General features: G+C 46.1%; 1 protein-coding gene and 1 pseudogene across 2 annotated transcripts in view; both read left to right on the top strand.

Annotated features, from left to right (window-relative positions):
• ADCY8 (adenylate cyclase 8) overlaps positions 1 to 23,794 on the top strand; it is a 424,989-nt gene that overhangs the window by 48,643 nt on the left and 352,552 nt on the right. The window lies entirely within an intron of this gene.
• LOC141146405 (U2 spliceosomal RNA) lies at positions 23,281 to 23,490 on the top strand (annotated as a pseudogene).

The raw sequence follows: 23,794 nt of genomic DNA, 5'->3' as shown, positions 1-23,794 counted from the left end.
CAGATGCATGCTGGTGGAAAAAGTGTGAAATAGCGGCATAGTACTGGAGGTGACTCATGCTGGGGAACGCGATTCTGTTTTTACAGCTCCTGTCTTTCCAGTGATGCAAGGTGCTTATTAAGCTGAATCTGACGTGATTGCTGCATGTTGTTTACAGCTGTGTGAGATGGCAGATCGTTTGTTGAAATGATACATCAGCCAGAATGATATCTGGAGAAAAATATTTAAAGGTCCATTCCAACCAAAACTGGAGTTTGAGCAATGTTTTTGTGAAGGTTCTCATTTCTCTAGGTCTCTGTTTCCCAAACCATTGCCTGGGGGCCACGTGTGGCTGTTTGGCACTTTCTGTGCGGCCCTTAAGGACCCTGCAGGCACTAATGGGTGTTTCCTTATTGCCCTGTTATAGCAGTGATTTCTAGCAGTCTTGTGTAATATATTTCCAGTCTATGACCGTCTCCTGAAGCATTTTCTTAGTCTCTGACCATCTCTTGGACAATGTCCGGAGTCCCTGACCATCTCTGGTATTATGTCCACAGTCTCTGACCATCTCTTATATCATGTCCACAGTCTTTGACCATCTCTTGTATCATGACTGCAGTCTCTGACCATCTCTTGTACAATGTCCGCAGTCTCTTATCATCTCCTGCAGCATGTCCTCCGTCTCTGACCGTCTCTTGTATCATGTCTGCAGTCTCTGACCATCTCTTGTATCATGTTCGCACTGTCTGATCATGTCTGCATTCTCTGACCATCTCTTATATAATGTCCACAGTTTCTGACCATCTCTTGTATCATGTCCGCATTGCCTGACCATCTCTAGTATCATGTCTGCCGTCTCTGACCATCTCTTGTATTGTGTCCACAGTCTCTGACCAACCCTTGTATCATGTTTGCAATCTCTGACCACTTCTTGTATTATGTCCACAGTCTCTGACAAACCCTTGTATCATGTCTGTGGTCTCTGATCATCTCTTGTTTTATGTCCACAGTCTCTGACCAACCCTTGTATCATGTCTGCAGTCTCAGGCCATCTCTTGTATCATACCCTTAGTTTTTGATTATGTCCTGTTGTGTGTATGTTGTCTCTGAAACTGAATATGCACTGAATTTTATATTGGGTCCTTTGGAGATGTCGAGGGTTGTACCCAAGGCCCCCTTATTAAAAAAATAGACAATGTCCAGAGTCCCTGACCATTCCTAGTATCATGTCCACAGTCTCTGACCATCTCTTCTATCATGTCTGCAGTCTCTGACCATTTCTTGTATTATGTCCACAGTTTCTGTCCATCTCTTGTATTATGTCCACAGTCTCTGATCATCTCTTGTATCATGTTCGCACCGCCTGACCATCTCTAGTATCATTTCTGCAGTCTCTGACCATCTCTTGTATTATGTCCACAGTTTCTGTCCATCTCTTGTATTGTGTCCACAGTCTCTGACCAACCCTTGTATCATGTTTGCAGTCTCTGACCATCTCTTCTATTATGTCCACAGTCTCTGACCCTTGTATCATGTCTGTGGTCTATGACCATCTCTTGTATTATGTCCACAGTTTCTGTCCATCTCTTGTATTGTGTCCACAGTCTCTGACCAACCCTTGTATCATGTTTGCAGTCTCTGACCATCTCTTCTATTATGTCCACAGTCTCTGACCCTTGTATCATGTCTGTGGTCTCTGACCATCTCTTGTATTGTGTGCACAGTCTCTGACCAACCCTTGTATCATGTCTGCAGTCTCAGGCCATCTCTTGTATAATACCCTTAGTTTTTGATTATGTCCTGTTGTGCGTATGTTGTCTCTGAAACTGAATATGCACTGAATTTTATATTGGGTCCTTTGGAGATGTTGAGGGTTGTACCTAAGGCCCCCATATTAAAAAAATATGACTATCACTGGTCCAGGTCATGGTATATCTAGTAATAGTTGGTCTCGTTCAACTGAACTTGTTCCATAATGGTAAAGAACAAGACATGCAGAGCTGAAGAAGAGGCTTGGAGAAGCTACAAGACCTCTTCAACATTACAAAACAAGTCCAGTTGAATATGACCAACTAATGCTGGATATCGCATTTGAACAGTTAAATATTTTGGCAGGTCTATACATCTCTTGCTGGTTAAATCCTCCGAGGCCTGCCATGGTTGTTACAGTTGGTTCTTGACACCCTGGGTGTTAACGTCCTTTTAAAAGTAATTTTCAATATTTTTTAAATTTAGAGTTTTAATTAAATACACATTTAGGTACTTACTGTTATTGGGTGACAATGCTTTGTTGCTGGCTACCAATTGCTCTTCTCTGTTTTCATCCCACCATGCACTGTCCTAATGGTGACTACAAATGATCATTTGAGGCACCCATTACACAGGCATTCTTCACTGTTGTCACTCACGGGCATCCATGGCAAATGAAAGGTCCACTTTTTTGCCAGCCCCTTGCATGCCTGGCCTGCTCCAGTACAAATAGTTCTTGGCCCCATTCACACTTGGAAATGGGGCCATTTGCGATTCATCGTGGGAGATCCAGCAGGGTTCCTTGAAATTAGTCTGCATCCAGTAAACATAAACAAGAGGGTGCAAACGCCTAGTACATTACCAAAGAAACTTTATTTAAAATACACACACTGAAATACTCACAAGTATAATGTGAATCAAGTGCATCTCAACACATAATCTTGCTCCATCACAGGGTGACATCACATTGGCCAAACAGTAGAACAGATTGATGTGTTTACGCGTTTTGGGGGACACATCACCTTCTTCAGAGCTAGTTGATGAGTGATTACATGCAATTGGCTGCATATAGCTGTGGGAGCTATTACTCTGCCATTGCGTTCATTGGGGCTTCCCAATCAATCGCAGGGGCCCAGACCCAGAAAAATGTGGTCACCTTCCCTAAAGTGGAACTATGGTCTTAAAAAAAATACAATGCCAACTGGTAGGATTTTGTTTATTAGAAGAGACTACATAGGTTGCTCCTTCAATAGAAGCTGCTGCCCAGCCTGCCAGCCATGATACTCCTCTAAATGTACTCTGATCCATGCATACACAGTGGCGTCACTAGGATTGGTGTCACCTGGTGCGGTAAAACATGTTGTCATCCCCCCTCCACTAAGTATAGTCCCCCCTCAGTACAGACCCCCTCTCCACTAAGAATAGACCCCCTCCCTCAGTCCAGACTCCCCCCCCCTCCACTTAGAACAGACCCCCTTCCTCAGTATAGACCCTCTTCCCTCAGTATAGACCCCCCCTCCACTTAGTCCCCCCCTCACTCAGTACAGACCTCCCTCTCCACTAAGAATAGACCCCCCTCCCTCAGTCCAGACCCCCCCCTTCACTTAGACCAGACCCCCTTCCTCAGTATAGACCCTCTTCCCTCAGTATAGACCCCCCCACTAAGTATAGCCCCCCCCCTCACTCAGTACAGACCTCCATCTCCACTAAGAATGGACCCCCCTCCCTCAGTCCAGACCCCCTCTGCACTAAGTAGTAAGTACAGACCCCCTTCCTCAGTATAGACCCTCTTCCCTCGGTATAGACCCCCCTCCACTAAGTATAGCCCCCCTCACTCAGTACAGACCCCCCTCTCCACGAAGTATAGACCCCCCTCTCCACTAAGTATAGACCCCCGTCCCTCAGTCCAGACCCCCCCTTCACTAAGTACAGAACCCCTCCCTCAGTATACACCCACCTCCCTCAGTCCAGACCCCCCTCCACTAAAGTAAGAATAAACACCCTCCCTCAGCAAAGACCCCCCATCTCCACTAAGTATAGACCCCCCCATCCCTCAGTCCAGACACCCCCTCCACTAAGTACAGACCCCCCTCTCTCCACTAAGTGTAGACCCCCGTCTCTCAGTCTGGACCCCCCTCCACTAAGTACGGACCTCCGTCCCTCAGTCCAGACCCCCCCTCCACTAAGTACGGACCTCCGTCCCTCAGTCCAGACCCCCCCTCCACTAAGTACAGACCCCCCTCCCTCAGTAAAGACCCCCTTCCTCAGTACACACACCCCTCTCCACTTGTGCTAGTAGGGAAATGGGGGGGTGCGTTATGTGCTGGGGGCATTTTGAGAGAGAGAAGAGGACTAGTAGGGAGGTGGGGGGGGCAGATATGTGCTTGGGGGGGCGCTTTGGGAGGTAAGAGGGCTTATGTTCTTGTGGGGGGAGGGGGGGTCATATTTCAATCAGCATAGGTCCTTTCCCCACCCAATGTGCCCCCCGCATATATTCCGCCTACCCCCCCCCCCTCCCACACACACACCTTACTTCCTGGTCACTCTGTCCCCCTCATGTGTCCATCTACAATATAATAAACTCATTATAGATCTCAGATCAGCTCAGATGTACTCCTGTAGACATGTGCGGGAGTTACGTCACCCGGCCCAGCCAATCAAGATGGTCAAAGATGCCGAACCCAGAGGAAGACTGTGCAAAGATGTCAGCAGCATCAAAGGAACTACAAGGAAAATCGTCACATTACTGGGGGGAGCATTTTGGCAGGCAAGTCTACCATAATGTGCAACTTACATACTATCACATTATGGCACCTTTTATCATTAAAAAGCCATCCTTGAGCTCCACTCTGGTGACTTTGCCAAGGTTGAGATTATGTCATCAGTCTTCTGCAGAAGAAAGCATTTCCTCAGTCTCCCCCCCCCCCAGTGATCAGACTGCAGATAGACTATAGATAGAAAGCAATTTACATACTATCACATTATGGCACATACTATCACATCACATTATGGCACTCTGTTCCAAGCCTAGTTGCTCCCGCTCTGCTCTCTGCCCCATGTGCAGGTCAATAGGGGAGCCCTCCATGCTTCAACACATGAACAGAAACTCTCCGCACTCCGATAGCATCACATGGACCCGATTTATTCAAGCAAACAATCACTATAAAGTCCCCGCCTTTGGGACCTCCCCTCTAACATTGTTCACCCCAAAGAGATTATACATAGAGACCTCTATGAGAAAACTATTTTCAGGTGATTGTTCCTTTGTAGCAAAGGCACAACGGTGGCGGAGGACTGTGTCTGTGTCCTGACTCCCAAATGAATGGAAGCAAGCAAACATTCATTGATGGGCACTGGTGTGGCTGCATTGATAGGCGCTGGTGAGGCTGTATTTGATTGGCGCTGGTAGGCTGCATTGATGGGCGCTGGTGGGGCTGCATTTGATGGGCGCTGGTAGGCTGCATTGATGGGCGCTGGTAGGCTGCATTGATGGGCAATGGTCAGGCTGCATTTGATGGGCGCTGGTAAGGCTGCATTTGATGGGGCTTGGTGGGGCTGCACTTGATGGGTGCTGGTAGGCTGCATTTGATGGGCAATGGTCAGGCTGCATTTGATGGGCGCTGGTAAGGCTACATTTGATGGGCCTTGGTGGGGCTGCACTTGATGGGTGCTGGTTGGCTGCATTTGATGGGCGCTTCGCTAAAAGGTTAAACATTGATGGGCACTGGTGTCGCTGCATTAATGGGTGCTGGTGAGGCTGCATTGGATGGGAACTGGTAGGCTGCATTGATGGGCAATGGTGAGGCTGCATTTGATGGGCGCTGGTGGGGCTGCATTTGATGGGCGCTGGTGAGGCTGCATTTGATGGGCGCTGGTGGGGCTGCACTTGATGGGTGCTGGTTGGCTGCATTTGATGGGCGCTTCGCTAAAAGGTTAAACATTGATGGGCACTGGTGTCGCTGCATTTGATGGGCATTGGTAGGCTGCATTGATGGGCAATGGTGAGGCTACATTTGATGGGCGCTGGTGAGGCTGCATTTGATGGGCACTAGTAGGCTGCATTGATGGGCAATGGTGAGGCTGCATTTGATGGGCGCTGGTGAGGCTGCATTTGATGGGTGCTGGTGGGGCTGCACTTGATGGGTGCTGGTGGGCTTCATTTGATGGGCGCTTCATTAAAAGGTGGGTATACGTGGGAAGGGCAAAGGGGGTGGAGTCATGGGTGGGGCCAGGGAGGGGCGCAAAATTAGGTTTTGCCTAGAGTGTCAAAAATCCTTGCACCAGCCCTGTCTACGGCACACATTAGCAGCAGGGGAATACTTAACATACATGGACTTAACATGAAAGAATTTATCTGATGCTAGCTACACTTTAATTTCAAAAAGAGACAAGGCAGGAATCCTCCCCCTGCAGCGCTCCGCAGTCTATTCTCATGGCTGAAGCACCAAGCGAGACTAATAGCAAATTTACACCCACAGGTTTCTGAAAGGAAAACATTTGTTCTAGTCTATTCTGCGGCGGAGAGGTTTAATCCGGCCTCCCCAGGAATGTGGCCGTGTACATCGTTTTCAGGCCTACTGGTCTAATGTGCTGCCATTCTGGTCTGCATTCCTGGAGGGGGATCTGAATAAATACGCGTTCGCTGCTCCGCCCAAATACAAAGGAAAGGTTGGCTCGTCTTTGTTCGGGGGGGAAAGTTTACTGCTCAATATTCTACTATGCATTTATCACAGGCCACTAGGTGCGTCATTTAAAAGAAAGCACCCGCTGAACAAAGGAACACTGGAAGATAAATAATAGAAAGAGGAATTTCTAATTGGCTGTTCTTTTTTTTTATTGCATTTGGGTGCAATGTATATCATAAAAGAAAAAAAGCATGAGAACTGTAACAGAAGCCTGACTATGACATCATTCTACTTCTAGACAGACTAGACACATTCATCCACAGAAGACAAAGGCGTAGCAATAGCCATAGTGGCCCACGCGGCTGCTATGGAGCCTGAGATGGGAGGGGGGGCCCCGTTGGCGAGGCTGTTAACCTGTGAAGTTCCAGTGTAGAAGGGCTGAAGTCAGACCTCAGAATCTTCCTGTCGTTGCAATGTAGATTCATTGCTCTCTGATCTTCTGCTACAGTCTGAAATTAAAAGAAAGTTTTTATTAAAGGGGTTTTATGCATTAAGATAAAAAAAAACCTTCTGTGTGCAGCAGCCACCCTCAGCCCCCCCCCCCCCCCCCCCCCTAATACTTACACTATATTATCAAAAGTATTGGGACGCCTGCCTTTACACGCACAAGATCTTTAATGGCATCCCAGTCTTATGCCCTGTACACACGGTCAGCCTTTCTGACGGAATATGTGTGATTGGAGCTTGTTTTCGGAAATTCCGACCGTGTGTGGGCTCCATCAGACTTTTTCCATCGGATTTTCCGACACACAAAGTTGGAGAGCAGGCTATAAAATTTTCCGACAACAAAATCCGTTTGTGTAAATTCTGACCGTGTGTGGACAATTCCGACGCATAAAGTGCCACGCATGCTCAGAATAAATAAAGAGATGAAAGCTATTGGCCATTGCCCCATTTATAGTCCCGACGTACGTGTTTTACGTCACCGCGTTCAGAACGATCGGATTTTCCGACAACTTTGTGTGACCGTGTGTATGCAAGACAAGTTTGAGCCAACATCCGTCGGAAAAATCCATGGATTTTGTTGTCGGAATGTCTGATCAATGTCCGACCATGTGTACAGGGCATTAGTCCGTAGGGTTCAATATTGAGTTGTCCCACCCTTTACAGCTATAACAGCTGTTCTGGGAAGGCTGTCCACAAGGTTTAGGAATGTGTCTATGGGAACGTTCGACCATTCTTCCAGAAGCGCACTTGTGAAGTCAGGCACAGATGTGGATGAGAAGGCCTGGCTTGCAGTCTCCGCTCTAATTCATCACAAACTGGTTAGATCGGGTTGAGGTCAGGGCTCTGTGCAGGCCAGTCAAGTTCCTCCACCCCAAACTCGCTCAACTATGTCCTGATAATATAAAAAACAAATATGCAGGGATAAAACTCAGCATTAACAGCGCTAATAAATATCTAAAATTAATGAGTGCAGTAATAAGGCATTCAATGGGCTATGAACATTGCACACAAATAAAGTGAACTGACAATATTGAACCTGCTATTAAAGTTCATATGTGTTTAAAGGCAGGCGTCCCAATTCTTTTGGTAATATAGTGTATGTGAGCCCCCCCATCGCGATCCAGCGATGTTGCATGAAAGTCTCGGCTGTCCGGGACTCTCCCTCATTGCCTGAGACAGCAGCCAGGCGTTATTGGCTCCCGCTGCTGTCAATCAAAGTCAGTGAGCCAATAAGGAGAGAGAGGGGGCCGAGCCGTGGCTCTGTGTCTGAATGGACACACAGAACAGCGGCTCGGTTTGGGCGTCCCCATAGCAGGCCGCTTGCTGTGGGGGCACTCGGCAGGAGGGAGGAGCCGGGAGCGCCGGCAAGGGACCCAAGAAGAGGAGGATCGGGGCTGCTCTGTGCAAATCCACTGCACAGAGCAGGTTAGTATAACATGTTTGTTTTAAATAAAAAAAACATATAGTACTTTGTCTCATCTTCCTCAGTGCTAAGGCCAGCTCTGAGGTCAGACAGCGCACCCCTCCTCCCTCCACAACCATCTGACAACGTAGCTAGCAAGGAGATGGCTGCTTTGACAGGTGGCGCTTTTTTTTTTGTCTTCAAGCCCTATGAATGAAGAAAAGTGTCTCACAAGGAATTCAGGGCATGTAAAGGGGATTATCAGCGAAAATGTTCTAGGCAACGGCCAAGTGCTTGGAGATGGAGAAAAGGGCCATCTGTCAAAGCAGTCATCTCCTTACTAGCTGTATTGTCGGACAGCCATGGACCAGGGGTTCTCTGTTTGACCTCACAGCTAGCCTCATATAGCGCATAGGAAGAAAGGTCAGGGCTTTTTTTCAGCAGGAACGTGGGGGAACGCAGTTCCGGCACCTCCAGCTCCAAATGTATGTAATAGCAAGGGATGTGCTGGAGGGTCTATTGATGCTGTCTGCTGGGGGATTTATGGTCACTGGTGGGGATCTGTTTTTGTGTGAGGGTCTATTATTGCTTGTGGGGGATCTGTTGTTGCTAGGAGGGGGGGTCTTATGGTGCTTGTAGGGATCTACTGTTGTGGGAGAGGTCTATTGTTGCTGGCTGCTGGAGGGTCTATTAATGCTGACCGCTGTGAGATCTGTTGATGCTGCTGGGGGCGGGGTCTAATGTTGCTAGGGTGGATCTTTTGTTGCTGAGGGTGGTATTTTGTTGGGGATGGTCCATTGTTTCTGTGGGGGGGGTCTATTGTCGTATGGAGAACTATTGTTGCTGGGGTGGAGTCTATTGTTGCTGGGGGGAACTATTGTTACTGGGGTGGGGTCTATTGTTGCTGGGGGGAACTATTGTTACTGGGGTGGGGACCATTGTTGCTGGGGGAGTCTATTGTTGTGTGAGGGATCTATTGTTGCTGGGGTGGGGTCTATTATTGCTGGGAAGGGAATTTTTGTTGCTTGGGAGGACCTATTGTTGTTGGGGTGGGGTCTATTATTGGTGGGAGGGGAATTTTTGTTGCTTGGGAGGACCTATTGTTGTAGGGGTGGGGTCTATTATTGGTGGGAGGGGAATTTTTGTTGCTTGGGAGGACCTATTGTTGTTGGGGTGGGATCTATTATTGGTGGGAGGGGAATTTTTGTTGCTTGGGAGGACCTATTGTTGTTGGGGTGGGGTCTATTATTGGTGGGAGGGGAATCTATTGTTGCTTGGGAGGATCTATTATCACTGGGGTGGGGTCTATTGTTGCTGGCTCCAGTGCATCTATTTTTACTGCTTTTCTTGTTATTAGACAAGAACAAATTCCATACAAATTATTTAGCAAATGATACTTGGGGCAGTACTGGGAGGTGGGTAGGGGCTGGAATCAAGGGACGGTGCTTGGAGGTGGGTAGGGGGTGGAATCAAGGGACGGTGCTTGGAGGTGGGTAGGGGGTGGAATCAAGGGATGGTGCTTGGGGTGGGTAGGGGGTGGATTTAAGGGACAGTGCTTGGAGGTGGGTAGGGGGTGGAATCAAAGGACGGTGCTTGGAGGTGGGTAGGGGGTGGAATCAAGGAACGGTGCTTGGAGGTGGGTAGGGTGTGGAATCAAGGGACGGTGCTTGGAGGTGGGTAGGGGGTGGAATCAAGGGACGGTGCTTGGAGGTGGGTAGGGGGTGGAATCAAAGGACGGTGCTTGGAGGTGGGTAGGGGGTGGAATCGAGGGACGGTGCTTGGAGGTGGGTAGGGGGCGGAGACAAGGGTGGGACTCAGAAGGGGGAGTTCCTGCACCTATTCTCTGAGAAAAAAAGCCCTGGACAAAGTACTACATGTACTTTGACCCCCCTGGGAACAGAACACATTCATAAAATGACTGAAGTGAGATGACTTCTTTGACCATGTATAGCTAAAGCAGTCACAAATCACAGAGTTTTTCCTCTGATAGAAATTTAAAGAACAGCTGAAGTTTGCAGTTCTACAAAGTACATGTCCCCTTTGTCCTTTCGTCCTACGTGATACCTAAGGCTAGCTATGAGGTCAGGCAGGGTACCCTTGGTCCCTCCCGAGTCTGCCGGACGATGTAGCTAGCAAGGAGATGGCTGCTTTGACAGGCGGTACTTCTCTCCATCTCCAGGCACTTGCCCAGGAAAAGCGTCTCACAAGGAATCCAGGGGGAGGGGGTGTATCAGCTAAAATGTTCAAGGCAGGTGCTTGGAAACTGAGAAAAGTGCCATCTTGCCAAAGCAGCCATCTCCTTGCTAGCCGGACAGCCATGGAAGGACCAAGGGTGCCCTGTCTGACTTCACAGCTCCAGAGCACATTGAAATAGAAGAAAGTGCCTCACAAATAAATGCAGGGTTTGGAGGGGGCATGCAAGCAAAAATGCTCCAGGCAAGCGGGCAAGTGCTTGAAGATGGACAGAAGTGGCATCTGTCAAAGCAGCTGTCTCCTTGCTAGCTGCATTGTTGGGTGGCTGTGGAGGGAGGAAGGGTTCTCTGCCTGACCTCACAGCTAGCCTTAGATAGCACATAGCAGAATGGGACAACAAAGTACTACATGTAGGTTGTCCCCTGTGAAACAGAACACAATAAAAGAATCAACAGAAATGCTCCAGGTAAGCAGGCAAGTGCTTGGAGAGACAGACAAGTGCCATCTGTCAAACCAGTCAACTCCTTACTAGCTGCATTGTCAAACAGCCTTGAAGGGCTATCCAAGGCCACAGATAGCCTTAGATAGCACATAGGAAGATCAGACAAAATACTACATGTAGGTTGTGCCCTGTGGAACAGAACATATTAATAAGAATCTGGGAAAATGCTCACAGTTAGCCTTAGATGACACATAGGAAGACCATAAAAAGTACAAAATGTACTTTATTTACTGGGGAACAGAACACATTAATACAAACGGAAGTGAGATTTCTTTACTTGTGTATGCCTTACAGATCCCAGAGTTTCAAGTCTTCTAAAACCTTAAAGGACAGCTGACGTTTGTAGATTAACCACTTGCCAACAGGGCACTTACACCCCCTTCCTGCCCAAGCCATGTTTCAGCTTTCAGCGCTGTCGCACTTTGAATGACAATTGCGCGTCGTGCTACACTGTAACCAAACAAATTGTTTATAATTTTCTTCACACAAATAGAGCTTTCTTTTGGTGGTTTTTAATCGCTGCTTGGTTTTTTAATTTTTTACAAAAAAAAAAGACCTAAAATTTAGAAAATGGCATTTAAAAAAAAAAATTTCTGTCAGTAAATTTTGTAACGAAGTAATTTTTTGCCTTCACTGATGTGCGCTGATGAGGCGGCACTGATGGGCAGTGATAGGCTGAACTGATGGGCATTGATGAGGTGGCACTTATGGGCACTGATGAGGCGGCACTTATGGGCACTGATTAGGTGGCACTGATGAGGAGGCACTAATATGCCGCACTTAAGGGCACTGATATGTGGCACTGGTGGGCAGCACTGGTGGGCACTGATAGGCGGCAAGGATAGGCGGTACTGATGAGCACTGATGGGCATTGATGGGTGGTAATGATGGGCATTGATGGGTGGTACTGATGGGTGACACTGATGGGCATTGATCGACAGCAGTGATGGGCAGCACTGATAGACGGCACTAATAGCCAGCACTGACTGGCATCGCTAATGGGTACTGATTGTTGGCACTTGTGGGAAGTGGTGGGCACTGATTGCTGCCACTGGTGGGCACTGATTGCTGGCATTGGTGGGCAATGGTCGGCACGGATTGGTGACACTATATGGCTATATTGTAATCAGGGCACTGATGATCAGAGCCGATTACCGGCATCTCCGTGTTTACATGTGACTGGCTGTGATTGGACACAGACGATCACATGGTTAAAGAGCCGCAGAAGCGGGTCTTTACAGAGATTGGGGTTGTGCCGTGTCCTAGCGACATGGCACGGCTGCGATCGCTGCACTGCGCTCCCCCACGGGCGCACGAGAGCAGCCGTTCTGGGATGCCGTCATATGACGGCATCCCAGAACGAGAGCCACACCGCCCCGCCATCATTTGACGGTGGGCGGGCGGCAAGCAGTTAAAGAAGCATTTAACAGGGTCATAGAATAATTGTGTGCTGGAGCAATAATCATTTTGTTATAATATAAAAAATCATTATGGTTATTATTATTATTGCTACTGCAGCTTTACTGTTTATCCAAAGCACTGGTCCTTTCGTAGTGTACTGACTATGCTGACAGCTCTCCTGTTGCCTGCCCTTGATTTAGGCATACTTTAGGTTAAGATCAATGAAACGCGTTGTCTCAGTTGACACTGCCAGCTGCTACACATTGAGTTAGCCACAGAGCCACATCAGAATTTTGCTAGGGGGCCCCATGATTTGTAGTTATTCCCCGGGTTGTAGACTTTCTCCACAGTGCTGCCTGTGAACGTGTAGAGAAGAACTTAAAGCACATCTTTTTTTTTTAATCTTTAATGCAATCTCTGCTAAATATTAGGAAAAAATATGCATGCTTGCAAAACTGCAAATACATCTCCAAATTGCTTTTTTCAGCATTTGTAAATATGGTTTGCAGGTGTTGCAGGAGGACTGGCTAATTTCTATGAACACTGGGTGGAGCTTTACTGACAGGGTGTCCCTTAGGTTCATAGACGTGCCCCCTCTTCCTTGGGTGTATCAGAACCTTCTGACATGTTAGCATTGACTTTTAATCTGCTTATTCATTACCTACCCTGGTTCCTCCCCACCTCCATCAACATGCTAAGGATATTTTTAGATAAACCTTTCCAATTTTATTACAGACTTTATTTTAGAACTGATGATATCATCATTGGGTCTCTGTGCCTCTCTTTAAAATGCTTGCAGGTCATTATTTTATTATTATATTATACAGGATTTATATAGCGCCAACAGTTTACGCAGTGCTTTACAATATGAAAGGGAGACAATACAGTTATAATACAATAAAATAAAAGAGGATTAAGAGGGCCCTGCTCAGAAGAGCTTACAATCTAATAGGGTGGGGCAGGTGGTACAAAAGGTTGTAACTGTGGCGAATGATCTGATGGAAGTGGTAGAAGATCAGTTGGAGACGTGATAGGCTTTCCTAAAGAGATGAGTTTTCAGGGATCGCCTGAAGGTAGCAAGAGTAGGGGATAGCCGGACCGGTGGAGGTAGCGAGTTCCAGAGGATGAGAGAGGCTCTGGAGAAATTCTGGACACGAGCATGAGAGGAGGAGACGAGAGAGCTTGAGAGTAGGAGGTGGCTGGTCATGGCTGGTGGGAAGGGTAAGCAGGATGCTGTACATGGCTTCCTAAAAACACCACAGCACCCTACCCCAGTCTTCTTCTCCAGAGCCCTCAGCCCAGATGTAAGCAATGGGTTTGCTATTGGGAGGAGTTATGCAGATATCAAAATGCCTTGATGGGCAGATGTCGGTCTGAAGGAGTGGGAATTTACATACCCTAGGTCAGGCCCAACCACATGTGATGCTAAGCCTTTGTGATTGAAAGAACTGAGATCTAATGAATGAAAGGGCAAATCAGGATCACTTAGGTTGGGGAGAAAAGGGTTAGAAGATGTTGGACATCCTCCAGCATGCAATTGAGGTGGGCTCTATCTGATTTGTGCACATCGGGAAAAGTGATGAGTGCACATTGAGAAAAGCTCACAGTGAAATCATAGTAAGCAATTTCAGAACTAGTGAGGAGCCTGTACAACTGTCTAAGATTAAAGATGACGTTGAGGTTCAGCTTAACTTCTTCTAAGGAAAAATCTGCATTACTTTGACATACCCACCTCCTTCATCAGATCAGAGGAGAATGAAAAGAGGCAGTTACTGCAAGAAGTTTTTGATACAGCCTAAGGGAGATGGTTTTGATGGAACTGTATTATTTTATTATAGATTATAGGTAATATGCATACCATACCATACCATACCAATATGCATACTTTGACTCACAACCCCTGATGGATTGGCAGGCAAATTCAGTAAACAAGGAGCAGAACATTAGGTGCAAAGTGTGGTAGCACCCAGAAAGCTTGCACTTTACAGAATCCAAACTGATACTTGATGCATTCTGATTGGTAACTTGGAGTATTGATTTATGAGCGTATCACTTTGCTCCTTGCACAGTTTTATTGAAGAAGTCTGCTAAGATGACTGACGGCAGTAGTGAAGCCTAGTTACTTTTATTCAGGATGACATCACAAGTTTTCTCCATATGTAATGGAGTTTGAGCTATTGGAGCTATACCAGTGACCTCAGAACAGAAGGTCACCCTACAAGCTTACAAGAAGATAGACTGTCAAGTATGCTGTAGCAAGAAACGGTAACAACAAAGTCTGGGGAATGCCCAGGAAAAAAACCCAAGCCTACTTACCAACCAGCTTGCAGACAACCAAATTAACCTGTCTAACAGTATGTGTTAAAAATAGGGATTTAGTCCGCACGCTAGAGGTCGACCGATATGGGTTTTTCTCTGGCCGATGCCGATATTTAGAAATCGCGGTGGCCGATGGCCGATATGTGATGCCGATTTTTTTGGGCCGATATATTAGGTCGATTTTTTTTTTTTCTTTTTTTTTTTTTTTTTTCCTTCATCTCATAAAATTTAACAGTTAGACCCCTTTCACACTGGGGCGTTTTTCAGGCGCTTTTGGGCTAAAAATAGCGCTTGTAAAGTGCCTGTAAAACGGTTTCCCTGCAGTCTCAGTGTGAAAGCCCGAGTGCTTTCACACTGAGGCGATGCGCTGGCAGGATGTTAAAAAAAAGTCCTGCAAGCAGCATCTTTGGAGCGGTGTATACCACCACTCCTGCCCATTAAAATGAATGCGCACCTCTGCCAAAGCGCCTGCAAAGCGTTTCGGCAGCGGCGCATTTAACACCTTCCTCGGCTGCTAGCTGGGTTATAAGCGCCCCGCTAGCAGCCGAATAGCGCCGCTAAAATGACAGTAAAGCGCCACTAAAACTAGCAGCGTTTTACCGTCAACGCATGCCCGCTCCAGTGTGAAAGTAACCTTAAGTGATACAGAAATTTTTTTACATTTAAACATTTATTAAACAAAACAAACCTCCAAGCAGTTCACTTGTATGTAGAATTTAGATTAGAAAAAAAAAATATATATCTTGAAAATAAATACACAAAAACAGGTAATCAAAACTTTTGGAAGAAAAAAAATGGGCTAACTTTACTGCTTAGTTTTTTTTTAAATTTATTAGTGTATTTTTTTTTTTTTTTTAAATTGCGTTTGAAAGACCTCCAAGCAGTTCACTTGTATGTAGAATTTAGATTAGAAAAAAAAATATATATCTTGAAAATAAATACACAAAAACAGGTAATCAAAACTTTTGGAAGAAAAAAAATGGGCTAACTTTACTGCTTAGTTTTTTTTTAAATTTATTAGTGTATTTTTTTTTTTTTTTTAAATTGCGTTTGAAAGACCGCTGCGCAAATACCATGTGACATAAAATATTGCAACAACCGCTATTTTATTCCCTAGGGTCTCTGCTAAAAAAAATATTTATAATGTTTGGGGGTTCTAAGTGATTTTCTAGCAGAAAATACAGGATTTTTACTTGTAAGCAACAAATGTCAGAAAAGATTTAGGCCTCTTTCACACGGATGATCCGTATGTCCGTTTTTCATCCATCCGTTTTCGGATGAAAAACGGACATACAGTCATCCCTATGGAGCGTCGGATGTCAGCGGTGACATGTCCGCTGACATCCGACCCCGCTCCGATCCGAAAAGTGTAACGGAGGAAAAACCTACTTTTCCCTCCGTTTTCGGATCGGATCGGATGACGACGGACACTACGGACCGTCATCATCCGATCCCCCCATAGGGGAGAGCGGCGCTCCGACAGGTCCGTCGCTGCACAGCGTGCAGCGATGCACCTGTCATCTTCCTGCTCAGCGGGGATCGGCGGAGCGATCCCCGCTGAGCCAGCGTGTGTTCACGGGGCGGATCATGACTGATCTGCCCCGTGTGAAAGAGGCCTAAGTCTTTAAATGGTTAAACTGAGAGCTTCTACACACAGAGCTCAGTTCATTCATAAGTGTAAACATTATATCCTTCAGGTTCTTTTTATCAGATTTGGCAGGCTGCCCAGAGGAGGAGGGAAGTAGCTTCACAGGAGAATACAGGCAACTTGTATTGACTTCTATTACAGAAGTCATTTGCAAGTCGGGCTGAAGTTATATCGACCTTTTTAATCAGCACAATCGGCCGATGCCCATTAAGTAAAAAACACCAAATATCGGCCGATATATCGGTCGACCTCTACCGCACGCATTTACAAACGCATGCGTAAGCCACAGAGCCTCGTCACGGCACCCTGGTATCTGTGGTCCTAACACTAAAATATGAGTGTCCGCACAGTGGAGGCAAGAAAAGGTGCAATGCAAGGGGCCTGCCAGATGATTGAAAATATTAAAGCACCACCCAGTGCCATCTTAAGAGCATTATAGGCTCCCGGGCAATACAGTGCACTGGGCCCTGTCTACACAATCACGCACGATTGCCCATCAAATGCAGCCTCACTGTGCCCATCAAATGCAGCCTCACTGTGTCCATGAATGCAGCCTCACTGTGCCCACTATTGCAGCCTCACTGTGCCCGTGAATGCAGCCTCACTGTACCCACCATTGCAGCCTCACTGTGCCCATGAATGCAGCCTCACTGTGCCTGCCATTGCAGCCTTGCTGTGCTCATGAATGCAGTCTCACTGTGCCCGTGAATGCAGCCTCACTGTGCCCACCATTGCAACCTCACTGTGCCCATGAATGCAGCCTCACTGTGCCCACCATTGCAGCCTCACCGTGCCCGTGAATGCAGCCTCACTGTGCCCACCATTTCAGCTTCACTGTGCCCACCATTGCACCCTAACTGTGCCCACCATTACAGCCTCACTGTGCCCATGAATGCAGTCTCACTGTGCCCACAATTGCACCCTCACTGTGCCCATAAATACAGCATCACTGTGCCAATTAATACAGACTCACCATCGCCTGGTAACACACACAGCGGGCATCTCCTCCTGTGTATCACGGAGCTGGCTGGGTCTGTGTTCGGCGGCCACGCTGTAACAAGGTCCTTCCCCCCTAGGCCGGCTTATGTGAAAGGCGGAACACTGATTCAATCTACTATTACATAAGTCGGTCTAGGGGGGCGGGACCTTGTTACAGCACGGCCGCCGAACACAGACCCAGCCAGCTCCATGATACACAGGAGGAGGAGAGAGGGAAAGAGCGGAGCACTCAAAGCGGCCCCAGGGCAGGCGGCCTACCGGGAAATTTCCCGGTATCCCAGTAGGCCAGTCTGGCCCTGGCTGGGGTCGCTGGCCAGGTGGGGCCCCCCAGGCAAGTGGGGCCCCTGGGCAACTGCCCAGCGTGCCCATGCAAAAAGACGGCCCTGGTACCACCCAGCCTGACATAGGTCTCAGTTTAGCCGTGGTCACTAGCTGATCTGATGTAAGTGTTGGGGGTATACATTGGATAGGGAAGGGTTTATGGTGGGGATTGGACTTAGATGTTGCATGAATATTTATCTTATAAAATGAACCTGTGTTTTGCCTGCACATATAATAATTTAGAACATGCATTTACTGAGTATATACTTTAACTTACAGTTAAATCTGGAAGCACTTTTAGCACATCAGAGTTCTATGTCTTTGCACGGTGCTGTCAACTTAAAATTGTAAACATGCTTATAAGAGGGCAAAACACAAGAGCAACCATGTCAGTGTGCTGGTGTTATATCATTATCTGGTCTTACATTGGGGGCTTGTCCGGGATCAGACTGTAGCTTGTGTTGAGTTGGGGGCTTGTCCGGGATCAGACTGTAGCTTGTCTTGGGTTGGGGGCTTGTCCGGGACAAGGCTGTATGGTTTAACTCAGGGGTCTCAAACTGGTGGCCCTCCAGCTGCTGTGGAACTACAAGTCCCATCATGCCTCTGCCTGTGGGAGTCATGCTTGTAATTGTCAGCCTTGCAAGGCCTCATGGGACTTGTAGTTTAGCAACAGCTGGAGGGCCGCCAGTTTGAGAGCCCTGGTTTAACTGAACAGATCACTTATCATATATGTAATTTAACGAATGTGTGATTTTATGTTTTTGGTAATTCATTTTTGCATCTATTTTCCACTGGTAATTGCTACTACAGTTTACTATATGAAGTCATGTGTCTGTACAGTTACTCCAATGCCCTGTACACACGATAGGATTTTCTGACAACTAAACCGTGGATTTTTTTCCGAAGGATGTTGGCTCAAACTTGTCTTGCATACACACAGTCACACAAATGTTGTCGGAAATTCCGAACGTCAAGAACTCGATGACGCACAACACACACGACGAGCCGAGAAAAATTAAGTTCAATAGCCAGGGCGGCTCTTCTGCTTGATTCCGAGCATGCGTGGACTTTTGTGCGTTGGACTTATGTACACACGATCGGAATTTCCGACAAGTTTTGTTGTCGCAAAAATTTGAGAACCTGCTCACAAACATTTGTTGGCGGAAATTTCCACAACAAATTTTCTATGGAGCCTACACACGGTCGAACTTTCCGACAACAAGCTCACATCCAACATTTGTTGTCGGAAAATCCTGTCGTGTGTACAGGGCATTACACTGCGGTGGTAAGCTTGGTGGAAGACCTGCCCATCTTATAGAGCATCTATAGGCAACGTCCTACAGACGTGAAAAAAATATCTCTGCTGTGTTCAGCTTTCTTCTCACAGCTCCAGTAAAATGAGACCGAATATTACACCAGCCGTAATGTAAATAAATTGCTCGGCAGCAGTTTATGACAAAGCGGGGAATAATGATCTTGTTCTCTGGGACCTGAAGACCAATTTATCAACGTCCGCCTTAATAAATTATTTCCCAGTGATGTTTTGCATGTGGAAGTCTCCCGGTGTTGCCAAGCTGTGGCAAATGGCTTGAATGAATATTAATCAGAAAACGCAGTGTGTTTTTTAGAAATGAACAAGGATAACCCCTCCTTTCCTTTTCCTAAATTTAATTATATCTGCAGAATCCTCGCTCTCTGTAAACGGTGGCTGTCATGGCATTTGCATATTGGGGCTGAAAGGAGAGCTGCCTTTAGGATACAATTTCCGTCACACTCACATATCAGGTTATGTGCTTTCCATGGCTGTGAGCTGCACCAGTACCTGCACTGAAAAAAAGCCATAAATTCACAATTAATTCCCTTTATTACCATATTCTTATCTGAATCTGCTTCTGTAGTTCTCCTCAATCGTGCCATCCCACCCCCCCTAAATTCCTAGACATTCCAGAAAGCTAATGTCTTATATCTGTCTTGAGCCCAAAATTACAGTTGCTAGGTCATTCATTTTGAAATGACTTAAACATTAGGCTGGATGATGATCAATGAAAATCTCTCAGCTATTTTTAATAATAACATGGAGGATTTTCATAGAGTTTGTGATTCTTGGCAAAAATATACAGTATCTCACAAAAGTGAGTACACCCCTCACATTTTTGTAAATATTTTATTCTATCTTTTCATGTGACAACACTGAAAAATTACACTTTGCTACAATGTAAAGTAGTGAGTGTACATCTTGTATAACAGTGTAAATTTGCTGACCACTCAAAATAACTCAACACACAGCCATTAATGTCTAAACCGCTGACAACAAAAGTGAGTACACCCCTAAGTGAAAATCTCCAAATTGGGCCCAATTAGCCATTTTCCCTCCCCGGTGTCATGTGACTCGTCATTGTTACAAGGTCTCAGGTGTGAATGGGGAGCAGGTGTGTTAAATTTGGTGTTATCGATCTCACTCTCTCATACTGGTCACTGGAAGTTCAACATGGCACCTCATGGCAAAGAACTCTCTGAGGATCTGAAAAAAAGAATTGTTGCTCTACATAAAGATGGCCGAGGCTATAAGAAGATTGCCAAGACCCTGAAACTGAGCTGCAGCGCAGTGACCAATTCCATACAGCGGTTTAACAGGACAGGTTCCACTCAGAACAGGCCTCGCCATGGTCGATCAAAGAAGTTGAGTGCCCATGCTCAGCGTCATATCCAGAGGTTGTCTTTGGGAAATAGACATATGAGTGCTGCCAGCATTGCTGCAGAGGTTGAAGGGGTGGGGGAGGGTCAGCCTGTCAGTGCTCAGACCATACGCCGCACACTGCATCAAATTGGTCTGCATGGATGTCATCCCAGAAGGAAGCCTCTTCTAAAGATGATGCACAAGAAAGCCTGCAAACAGTTTGCTGAAGACAAGCAGACTAAGGACATGGATTACTGGAACCATGTCCTGTGGTCTGATGAGACCAAGATAAACCTATTTGGGTCAGATGGTGTCAAGCATGTGTGGCGGCAACCAGGTGAGGAGGAGTACAAAGACAAGTGTGTCTTGCCCACAGTCAAGCATGGTGGTGGGAGTGTCATGGTCTGGGGCTGCATGAGTGCTGCCGGTGTTCGGATAGTGCCCGCCCTTGAAAACTGTCTGCGCATGCATAGTATTGAAGGGCGCTGCAGCTGATCTGCTAATCAGCTGGCCTGACGTAACCATGGTGCATGCGCACATTGTAGGAGGTATCTCCCGATGTGAGATACCATTTCACCGGCACAATTAAAACCTATACAAACAGTGGAGGGAGACTGTAGTTGTCAGATTGTGCCTCGCTGTCGCGGGGCAGCTTTACAGTGTGCTGATGGTCCAGTTTTGTCTGTGAAAGGGCGGGTTGCAACATAGACAAAACCAGCCCTTCAACACATACCCAGTTGCGGTCGCTCCATTAGGGGCGCCCCCTAATCCATGTGCTCGGCCCCTAATCTTAATGCAGGGCACCGGATGCATGGATTTCATTTGTTTTTGTTTTGTTTTTTGAAGCACATGATTACAGCCTGAGACTCCAATTGGCTTTAAAAGGGGTGGGCTGTGTGACAATAACAAATTAATATTCACTATTGTCTTCCTGCTTCTCCTCCCAGCCAATCAGGAAGCGGGTCTTTAGACCAGATTGGTCAAGAGGAGAAGCCACCGTATTGGCCGGGAGCAGAAGCAGGGGGAAGCCGTCGAGGAGGAGACGCAGGGGGAAGCCCCCGAAGCTGCCCGCGACCTGGATGGGGTAAGTGTGAGGCTGGTGGGCGAGGGGGTGGGTTTGTTCACCAAATGACCAGGGGGAGGGGGTTGGGTGGTTTGTTTGCCGCCCCCCTAAAAAATGAAGCACCAGCCGCCACAAATTATACCAATTATAGTACAGGGCCCATAATGTTCTGCACCCCATAGAAATATTTTCTTTTTTTTTTCTCAAATATTTTTTATTTAAATTTTTTACGTTACAGAAATGTAGAAAAATAGACACAAAAATAGTCATGAAATACAAAGCTTAGTGATAGTAAATTACATGCACATGAATACATAAAAATCAATCTCAGATATAATCTGTTCTTCCAAACAAACATGTTTTGAATATTTTTGGTACATATGGATATCATGTGCTTAGTATTTTAAATTGAGCATATATCTCCGACTAGTAGTTAACGTGAACAACTAAGAAAACATAAATGGTGTATAAGACGTGCTCCCATAGAAATACTTTCAATAACACGGGTTAACATTTATCCTGGAAAAAACATTGCTGAAAAAAAAAAAATATATATATATATATATATATATATATATATATATATATATATATTGGAATTGAGCTTTAATTGACAGCCATTTTATTTTTTTTTTGTATTTCATGACAATAGGGTTGCTTGTATGAACCAGATGAAAAACAGTTCTCCTTAAAAAGTTTAGAACTTGCCTATGGCACTCATTTAGGTTTCATCTTTTATACTCTGGGGAAAATGAAACAAAGTATCTGATATGTAGCAGTTTTTTAATAAATCACCAATTTCTGGTTCTCCCATTATGTCTGTCTTTGGATTTTTCTTTTTTTCATTTTTATGCAGCTTTTGAATATAGCTATAGCTTTTTTTTTTTTTTTTGCTGCTTTTAGTCATTTTCTTTTGTCTGGTGTTTCCCTGCCAAAGCTAAGTGTTGTGATGATAAAATAAGCTTTTTAATACCTCCTGCTGCTGCTATGTTCTGTAATGGGATCATCTCTCCTGCTGAGCTAAGTCTGTCTTTTGTTAAAGAAAATTCTCCAGTCAAAGTTTTAAAGCCCTTCCAGACATGATTATTAGCGCTGCTGTGTGCTGGAACCGATAACAAGGATAAAAAGCTGAACTCCAGCCTTCCCTTCAGTCTTGCACGTACAGGCTACTCTCCTGAACTGAACTAGTAGTTGTAATATGTTGGCCGATTTATGTAGGATATTATATTATTATATATACGTACACATACAGTACAATACTGACATATTGACCAGGCCAGAATTCAGTTGATAATGGTTGAGTTGCCAACACATCAAAGGGACAGCTGATGACCCTTTGATTTTCTTATGCAAGTCTACCTAGGTATGTGAGGTATGGCCTGTTAACCTAATTGAACATTTCAAAGGGTACATTGTTTACATATTTAAGGATGATAAAGGACCATAGAAGAAGTATTTATTGATGGTAATTAGACTTGAAGGGGTAACAATAAGATCAAAGAGTATTTTGGGTTGACCTAGCAGAAACCCCCCCTTAGTGTACTAATATTTCAGGTGGATGATTCAAGCTGGCAGTCAGTCTTTTCATTCTCCATGAAGGTGACAGAAGGAACTGGGTTCTCTGAAGGCTACTGTTCGTTGTCACATTTACTCTGTTAGATTTTGTCATCTTTTGCAAGTATCTTATGGACTTTGTTCTGTCTGAAGTTTCAATAAGTGCATCTCTCTGGAAGAATCAGGTTGCTGTTGGAAATTACTCACATCATTATAATATGTTTGTTGTTTGATTTATGGGTCAGTTCTAGTAGTTAGAACCGACCCAAGTGGGGGTATATATAACAATATAATATCCTACATAAATTGACCAACATGTTACAACATATACCTCCACTTGGATCGCTTCTCGGCCTTTTGGCTAAGATCAAGTGTAGTATCTGTTCTTATCAGTTGCCAGAGGAGGCGCTATGCTACTCCCAAATAGGGAGGGCAGATGCAAATCCGCTGGTGTAATTGTACCTGGACGGTCTGTTTTGGTAGGAGCCACGTCGGCGCTCTTTGGTCATAGAGGTTTATGATTGGTTGTGGGCCAGAAGGGTGCTCCTGGTGAGGATGGGTGCTGCACGGGTCTGGCCGAAGGACCGGGTCCCTGGCCTTCCGGCCTAGATTGGTGTGGTCCTTGCCCCTGTCAGGTTTTTGGGAAAGAACACTGCCACCCCCTTTCCCAGTACTTCCTGAATGTAATTAGGTAGGAGCGTTGGGAGTGGTGGTTGAGCCCTTGCGTCTAGGGCTCTCCCTAAGCTCTCAGAGTTCCAGGCCTTCCTGGTAGGGGTGGGGGCTGAGCCGGTCTGGCTGTGGGCCAGGGTTGGGGAAAAAAAACCCATGGTGTATGTGCCGCTGGAGTGGTACTCC

Source organism: Aquarana catesbeiana, linkage group LG05 (assembly GCF_042186555.1).
Source record: "Aquarana catesbeiana isolate 2022-GZ linkage group LG05, ASM4218655v1, whole genome shotgun sequence".
Lineage (NCBI taxonomy): Eukaryota > Metazoa > Chordata > Amphibia > Anura > Ranidae > Aquarana > Aquarana catesbeiana.
The sequence above is the reverse complement of the archived record's forward strand: the minus strand, read 5'-3'. Positions and strand labels throughout refer to the sequence as shown.